Here is a 9,859-nt window from a genome sequence, read left to right on the forward strand (position 1 = left end):
AAACAGAATCACACACTCACAGTGAGGAAGAAAGAGAAACTACTTGTTATTTCTTTTCCAACCAAGTGAAATATGAGAACTCCTTCAGACGACGGCATACATTCCTTCTTTAAGGGGGAGATAAAAGCTTAAGTAATAGTTTGGAGGATTCCTCAACTAAGGGGGAGAAATAGCAGGGAGGAAGAAAAAGATCCTAAAAATGTACACTACACCACACCATTGTTGTTTGTAACTACGGATCCTATTGTACGGGAGAGGTGGTACACACAAGGTGATTTCCTAGTAAGGGAAGAAGCTGTTAAGGGAGTACCATTGGTTTTTATCTGCGGATCCTATTGTACGGGAGAGGTGGTAAAACGAAGGTGATCTTCTTTAATCAGTTGATTCTCATAGGGGGAGAAGCAAGAGATATGGGCTTCTCAACAGGAAATGTGGTTGTACAAATGAAGATGGAACTACTTGAAGATATGTTCAGTCTAGAGGAACAACTACTTGGAATCTGGAAAATGTTAAATCTCATCCAGAACTTTTCTTTTATTTACTTTGCATGTATGTTTATATCTTTTTCTTATTTGTTAGTTGAGTTATCCTCTAGGTATTTGTGTGTTATTGTCTAACAAACAAATAGGGGGAGATTGTAAGTCATATGTCATAGCCTATTTGTATATTCGAGGATTCAACTCAACTCAAATAAGAATGTAATAAGTAAATAGTGGATCGACCGTCAGAGAGATCTCGCAAAGTAATATCTGTCAAAGGATTCAGAAACAAGGTTCATCTACAGACTTGAGGAGTTAATTCACTGGAAGAAGTTCAAGAAGTTGATCATGCCTCAGTGATATAAATCAAGATCGTGGATTTAATCAAGTGACAGAGATCTCGTCAGAGTATCATTAATTACAAGGATTTAATCTGAAGAAAATCAAAGCGTCAAAGTCAAGACATGAAGAAACGTCACGGAAGTTAGTCACTCGTGAACCAGACAGTACATCGAGTGTCAACGTTGAAGTGGCGGAATTGATTCATAATTCTCAGTGATTTTCAGAAGATATTCAGAAGAATGGATGCTGCTCAGGGTTAGTATTAATTCTCTATTAATTAATTAAGTCATATAATTTAATTAAGTAAATAAATTATATCTGCAAAGATTAATTTATTGATTAATTAAATTAATTGATTAATTAATTCAGAATTAATTTTAGGAATTTTCAGAAGTTTAATTGGATTAAATTCAATCTTAAATCAGCAAGACAATTGAAAATGAACTAGCATGACAATCTGGATTGTCATACCGATTGTCATGCCAAGTCATTTCAATTGTCATACCGAAAGTTACACTAGGAAGGAGATTGTCATGCCAGTTCAAAAGATTGTCCTACCGATAGTCATGCTGGTTCAAACGATTGTCTTGCTAGCTCAAAAGGATAGTCTCACCGATTGTCATACAAGCTTAAAGGATTGTCATTCCAATTCAATTAATTCGGCTGTTGATAAATAGAAGCAGAAGTCATTCAACTCAATCATCCATCCAACAGACTGAAAAATACAAGAACACAGCAGCCGCCTAAGAAATATTTCATTGTTCTCTGCTGAAATTCAAAGATCAATTTCTAGATTGCAAAGTTAAATCCAATCAACTAGAAATCTTTATCTTGTTCTTGTGTAACAATCTAGCGGATCAAAATCCCTAGAACTTAATCTCAAATCGCGTTTAGCATTTGATTCTAATTATTGCAAAAATAGAAAAAGTTCATGTCAAATTTATTCTAGATTTGTGATAATTGATTTGAGATTAATACCTTGTAATCGATACAGTTGTTGTAACACATTTCAAGTTTAATAATATTTTTATTTAACTTGAATTTTGTTTCACATTTTTTATTCCGCATTTATTCGATTATTTGGTACTGTTTGTATTCAACCCCCCCTTCTACAAACAAATTGGGACCTAACAGGTAGGATTCTTTGGCTCAACACCATCTTCTTTCTTTTCACCTTCGAAATTCAGTTGAATGGGAGTAACATCTTTATTCCCCACATGTTTCTGATTCCTCATCTGCTTGCTTAACCTCATGGACTTCTTCTCCAAGATATCAACCTTATTGCTCATCTGTTGCAGGTGATTCAGGATATCCTTGTTGGTAAGTTCTTCACTGGGATTGCCATTTTGACCCATTCTCCGTGTTCATTACTTGTCAGAATTGTCTGACATCTTTCTCTCTCAAAAAAGATATTGGATTCCCATCCTTCTAGCGCCAAAAATGATATGAGAGAAAATTGATTATAACACCCCTGAATAATCGTGCTTGAATAACCGAATTACCCTTGGTTTTCGGATAATTATGTGGCTGCTAAGCTGCTGAATAGAGGTTCAACTACAGGAATAAAGCTGTAATTGTGTAATATTAATGAACTGAGTCAGCAAAGAACCAAGAAAAATGGTCGAGAAATACCTTCTCAATTCTGGCCAAATGTGCTTGAGAAATAATCACAATAATTACACATGCCAATATGTGTAAAAAGTAAATATTCGGACCCCTTTGCCAATTGCCTACGTACCCTATATATAGGTATCGAGTTCAATATAGTTCTTTAGGTTTGGACTCCATTCCTTGACCAATAATCCATATTTTTTATGAGCTAAACCAGTTATCACAGTTATTCCAACTATTTCCAAATGAGGTTCAATGTCCAGATGCGGATGGACACTTAGAAACCAGTTTTAATCCATTACCAAGACATGATTCCCATCAATTTATATGTTTATCATGTAATTATTAATATTTATCACATTTTATGATGATAGAATCCCATTTAAAGTCCATTCCATGTTAATAGGGGTTCCTTTATTCCAGGAGGTAAAGTCCTAGTTGAACATTACATCTGCCCGTCGAGGTACGATGTTCCAGTCAGCTAAGGTATACAGATGCTCCTGTATCTACACCTCACCATCCATTCCATCTGTCCAGGTGCTTCCAGCACCTCACCCACCAGCCCACAAGAACCTATTTCTGATGAAACTTTGTACATTCATGACCATATAAATCTGTTTAAAGTCAACTAAACCTCATGGTTAGCTACTATTAGACTAAAATTCATGTACCTTAGTGCAGATACCCCAAAACCATGATCTTTTGGGCCAAAACCCTTATCAAACCTACATTACTCTCTACCAATCAAGTCTAATACTTTTATGGGCCTTAAATATAGCCCATGCAATATTTTGGTTCCATAAATATATAAGATCATTATCAAAATTGGAAAGACAAACAAGACCATTACAAGTACCAACGTAACCGAACTTATGATCCTGTGGCATGTTAAACGTAAAGCAGTGTTGACGAGTTTTGATGTTATTATGGGGTCTGTGCATTCATCATCTCTTGCTGAGTGATGAGTCTTGTTGTTTGGATAACATGTGGATATGATATAATGGATCTCATAATTTGCAAACTGATGTGCATCGGAGAAGTGATAGTAAAGGAAATAATGAGAGTATTTTAAATATAATTTCTTCACAGAGATAATAACTATACCTTGTTCTCGTTATTCAAATGGGGAGAAGCTAAATTACAATCCAGGGTCCTCTTCTGTAAACCCTGAGATGAATGTATATGCGTATAATTTTTTTTTTCTTAGGTGTTATCTATTAGAATGTAATTCCCTGACTTTCTCATTGATATGAATCGGTTAATATATATGAATGACAAAATGTAATCTACCTAATCTAAGGCTATTAGTCAGGAGACTAGTTAGCTAAATATAACAAAATTAGCTCTATCCTAAAATAGAAGATTTACATAATAAGTTACATATACATATATTCTAACACACCCCCGCAGTCGAAACGGGTGGTTGACGAACGCATAGACTGTCCCGAAAATCATCAAAAAGTACAAGTGAAAGTCCTTTGTAAAAATGTCTGCAACTTGATAACGGGACGGAACATGAAGAACACGTACTTCACCGCGAGCTACTTTCTCTCGAATAAAGTGAATGCTCATTTCAATATGTTTAGTGCGATGATGTTGCACAAGATTACCAGAAAGATAGATCGCACTAACATTGTCACAATAGACCAATGTTGCCTTATGAATTGGGCAATGGAGCTCTAATAGAAGGTTTCTGATCCAGCAAGATTCAGAAACAACATTGGCAACACCTCTGTACTCAGCCTCTGCACTAGAATGGGATAACGTGGGAGGCCTTTTTGCAGACCAAGAGATGAGGTTGTCACCAAAGAAAACACAGTAGCCTGAGGTTGATCGTCGTGTGTCCGGATAACCACCCCAATCTGCATCTATACAAGAGATAAGTGTGTTGATATTGGATTTATAAAGATGCAGACCAAAGGCTAAAGAACCCTGAATGTATCGTAAAATTCGTTTAAGAGCAGTCATGTGCTCAATCCTTGGATCATGCATGTGAAGACATACTTGCTGAACAACATAGGAGATATCAGACCGGGTGAAAGTGAGGTACAGCAAGGCTCCTTCTAGGCGTCTATAAGCAGTAGGGTCCTCACAGGGAGTACCGGCTGATGAACTCATTTTTTGTTTGGTGTCAACTGGTGTAGGACTAGTACTGCAATTGGACATGCATGCCTTGGCAAGTAATTCTTCTACATATTTTGTTTGTGAGAGAAATATACCAGTAGAGTGACGAGTGACTACAATTCCCATAAAGTAACTTAATTGTCCCAAATCCTTCATATCAAATTCTGTACTCAAGAGACTTATGATCGACTTACTAAGAGTATCATATGAAGCTGTAAGAATTATATCATCAACATATAGTAAGAGGTAGGCAGTTTCAGAGCCGTTCTTGTAAATGAACAATGAATGATCAGATTTATTGTGCTGGAAACCAATGGTAGCAACATAGTCTGCAAACCGTTTATATCATACGCGCGGAGCCTGTATCAACCCATATAAAGACTTCAGCAATAAGCAAACATAATCTGGAAAATTCGTATCCTTAAACCCCATAGGTTGATGCATGTATACAGTTTCATTTAGATGGCCATGAAGGAACATAATCTTAACATCTAACTAATTACAATCAACACATTTTTGTTGCGACATGCCATCACCTACAAGTCGAGCTTTATGCCTCTCAAACGAACCATCAGATTAATATTTATGATGAAATATTCACATGGACCGGATTACATTTACATCCCGTGGACGAGACACTAATTTCCATGTCCCATTTTTAATCAAAGCATTATATTCATCTAACATCGCATTTTTCCAATTGGAGTCATGAAGAGCACTGCCAGGTTTTTTTGGAATATGTGAAATGGTGGTAGTGGTCGTGGTGTTCAAATTTATGGTGTACTAGCTGTTAGGTTTGAATATACCATATTGACTACGGGTTGTCATATGGTGAAGCATGGGATGATTAGGGCTATGTCTGGATGTTGGTGTGTTTAGTGGTTCAAAGCGTGGTGAGGAGTGTGTATTTGCTGGGGATGTTTGGGTCAAAGGGAAATCTGGGCCAGCATGTGTTGCGGGAGAGGTAGGTGGAGGTGAGTGATAACCGTCTTGTGGAGCCAGAGGTTGCCATCTTGGGAACCCAAAGGAGGGAGAAGGGGATGAAGTGTTTGGGATGATGAAGTGGAGTGGAAGGCAGAATTTTTCTGCATTTGATACAGTAGGCTTGGAGACATATTTTCAGATAAAGAATCATAGTTGTGAGGGGATCGTTTATAAGTATTTGAAAATGGAAATTCAGTCTCAATGAAGCGTACATGGCGACACACAAAAATTTTACCACTGGACATGTCATAACACTTATAACCACGATGATTATAAGGGTAACCAAGAAAAACACAAGGCGTGGAACGCTCCTCCAATTTGTTGATAAAAGTGGAAGGGAACAATGGAAAACAGAGACAACCAAAGACATGAAGAAGAGAAAAATCCGGATCACTTTGGTATAAAATCTGAGATGGGGAAAAATTACCCAAAACTTTGGATGGAAGAATATTTAAGAGATAGGTGGCCATGTCAAGAGCATGATGCCAAAAAGATAGTGGCAAATAGGCATGGGCAAGAAGTGTACGAATTATGTTGTTTATGGATTGGATATGTCTTTCGGCTTTTCCGTTTTGAGGTGAGGTATGGGGACATGTGTTAAATATATTTGATAATGTCATGGCTAATATGTTTTATGTTTAGCTTTCAGATCTTACGTGAACAGGATAAATCAGTACTTAACTGTTGATCAGTACTTATACTGGAAGTCAGGACTTAAGGATATCAGTACTTATATTATCAGGAGATAATCATGAGAAGATAGATATCAGAATTTAAGTGCTGAAGGACAATCAGATAAGGACAGTAGCTGATTAAAGGAAAGAAGATCGAGATAAACATAAGAAGAGATATGCATGAAGAAGGAATTCCGTGAAGAATGGAATACTTGGAAGAAAAGATATCTGATTGATATATTTTAGGAAGCAGAATTATATTCCATATCAATTAGCGATTATCTTATAACTGTGTAGTATATAAACACAGACATAGGGTTTACACTATAAGTGTTATCATTATTAGAAAAGATTATTCATTGTAACCCTAGCAGCTCTCGTGATATTTGTTCATCACTGAGAGATAACAGTTCCATACTGTAACAAAGTTTTTTGTTTCAATAAAGTTTGTTTTCTGTTACTTAAGTTATTAAAGTTCGATTTGAGTGTACTATACACTGTATTCACCCCCTCTACAGTGTGTGTGTGACCTAACAATTGGTATCAGAGCCTATCTATTAACTTACATACAGTTAAAGATCCAAACACAATCATGTCGGACACAGAAACTCCAACTAAGCCTACCACAACTGAGGAACCACCAAAGACACAAATTCAGAGTCGGTATGAGACCATCAGAGTCCCCATACTGAGACCATCTGAATATCCCATATGGAAGGTAAGGATGACCATGTTCCTGGAAGCAACAGATCCAGAATACCTGGATAGAATCAAGGAAGGTCCTCACAAACCAACCAAACTCGCTGTTGCAGTTACAGGTGAAGCAGCAATGACCGTCCCAAAGGAGAAGAGTGATTATACTGCTGAGGACATAGCATCAATTGCTAAGGATGCTAAGGTACGACACTTACTGCATAGTGCCATTGATAATGTAATGTCAAACAGGGTAATCAACTGCAAGACTGCTAAGGAGATATGGGATGCTCTGGAAACAAGGTGTCAGGGAACTGACACAATTAAGAAGAACAGGAAGACAATACTCACTCAAGAGTATGAACACTTTGACTCAAAGACTAATGAGTCATTGAATGATTTATATGATAGATTTGTCAAACTTTTGAATGATTTGTCATTGGTTGATAAAGAGTATGATCTTGAAGATTCAAACCTTAAGTTCCTGTTAGCTCTTCCTGAATGCTGGGATTTGAAGGCATCGACAATAAGAGACAACTACAATCTTGATGAAACAACTCTTGACGAAATCTATGGAATGCTCAAGACTCATGAGCTGGAGATGGAACAAAGAAGCAAGAGGAAAGGAGGAAAGTCAAGGACAATTGCTCTTAAGGCTGAAGAAGAATTCCCCAAAGCAGCTTCCTCAAAGAAAGACAAGGGTAAAGCTCTTTTCATAAAGTCTGATACTGAGTCATCAAGTTCTGAGAGTGATGATGACTCAGATTCTGAAAGCTTGCCTGAGACTGATGCTGATGAGGAGATGATGAAGCTGTGTGCTCTTATGGTGAAAGAAATCACCAAGATTGCATAAAGGAAGTTCAGGAAGGGAAAGAAGTTTTCCAGAAAAAGCATAAGTTCTGATAAGAAGAATTTCAGAAGATCTGAAGGCAGAGGAGGAAAGTCTGATAGAGGAGATTACACCAATGTTAAATGTTATAACTGTGGTGAGAAAGGCCACATATCTCCTGACTGCAAGAAGGTAAAGGGTGACAAAGGCAAGGCTCTTGTCACAAAGCAGAAAAGCTGGACAGACACTTCAGACTCTGAAAGTGAGGAGAACTATGTATTGATGGCAAATGCTGATAAAGAAAGTGCTGAGAGCAGTTCTGAAACTGCTGAAACAAAGGTACCTCAGACTACTTATGCTTTTCATACTGATGATATTAATGAGTTGAGAAGATATCTTAAAACCATGTTTGTTAGTTATAGAGATCAAACCTTAACATGTGAAAGATTAACTTCTGAAAATCTTGCTTTTAAGAAAAGAAATGATTTCTTAGAAAAAGAGTTATTTATATTCCATCAAACTCAGAAGGATAGAGATGATGCTTTTTATGTTAGGGATGAAGTGCTAAAAATGAATGAATCTCTAAAAACTGAGTTAGAAAAGGAAAGAGAGATAATCAGGACTTGGACTAACTCTGGCAGAACAACTCAAAATTTGCTAAGTAGTGAAAATTGGAAAGAGGGCTTAGGTTATGGAGAGAATAAGAATGATAAAGGAACTGAAGAAATTAAGCCTGTTGTTAAGCAAAAGCCAAAGTTAAAACCTGTTAAGTTTGTAACTGTAAAGTCTGATAATGAGAAATTAGAAGTTAAAGAGGAATTAACTTCTGACAAACTAAAACAGGAAAAGACAGCTGAAGTAAACATAGGCTTAATGACAAAGAAGCAGCTTAAGCATAAGCTGAAAGATGTCAAGAATGCAAACAAGGTAAAATCACCTAGGAAAAATAGGAATGGAAAGGAAGGTGTGAATAAAAGCAATGATTATAAACCTGTTCCTGATGCTCCTAGGAAAACATGTCATAACTGTGGAAGTTCTAACCATCTGGCTTCTTTTTGCAGGAAAAATAAGAATATTAACTCCTTACCTTCAAAATCAGGAGTTAAGAGTCAGTCTGTTAGATACAAACCACAAAATCCTTGTTTTCATTGTGGTAGTTTATGGCATTCCATTTATACTTGTAAGGAATATCATAGTTTGTACTATGATTATTATCAAATAAAACCTTCTTTGAAGAAAGTTTCCATTGTTCCTTCTAGTGTAAATTCTGATTCAAAGTCTGATAATGTAAATTCTGATAAGAAAAATGTTAACATAAACTCTGATGCTAAATCCGCTGCAAATGTTAACAAACTTAATAAGGCCAAAGGATCCAAGCAAGTCTGGGTCCTTAAAACTAATAATTAGTGGTCTTTGTGATTGCAGGGCAACAGGAAAAATATTCTAGTTCTGGACAGTGGATGTTCAGGATATATGACTGGAAATAAGGCCCTGCTATCAGACTTTATGGAGAAAGCTGGCCCAAGTATTTCTTATGGAGATGGCAACATTGGAAAAACATTGGGATATGGCAATATCAATCTTGGGAATGTCATCATTAAAGAAGTAGCTCTGGTCTCAGGACTTAAACACAACCTACTGAGTATAAGTCAAATCTGTGACAGAGGTTATCATGTTGATTTCTTTGAAGAACACTGTGAAGTTGTGAGTAAATCTAAAGGCAAAGTTGTTCTGAAAGGATACAGACGTGATAACATTTATGAAGCTAAGCTTTCAACAAGTACTGATGGTTCTGCAATCTGTCTGATAAGTAGAGCATCAATTGAAGAAAGCTGGAATTGGCATAAGAAACTCTCTCATTTAAATTTCAACAATATAAATGAACTGGTCAAGAAAGATCTTGTGAGAGGATTGCCAAACACAGTATTTGCTCCTGATGGTCTTTGTGATTCATGTCAGAAAGCTAAACAAAGAAAATCTTCATTCAAGAGCAAGACTGATTCATCAATTCTTGAGCCTTATCATCTTATACATGTTGATCTATTTGGTCCAGTAAATGTCATGTCTATTGCAAAGAAGAAGTATGCGTTGGTCATAGTGGATGAGTTCACCAGATACACATG

This window comes from Apium graveolens, chromosome 11 (assembly GCF_009905375.1).
Source record: "Apium graveolens cultivar Ventura chromosome 11, ASM990537v1, whole genome shotgun sequence".
In the NCBI taxonomy this organism is placed as follows: domain Eukaryota; kingdom Viridiplantae; phylum Streptophyta; class Magnoliopsida; order Apiales; family Apiaceae; genus Apium; species Apium graveolens.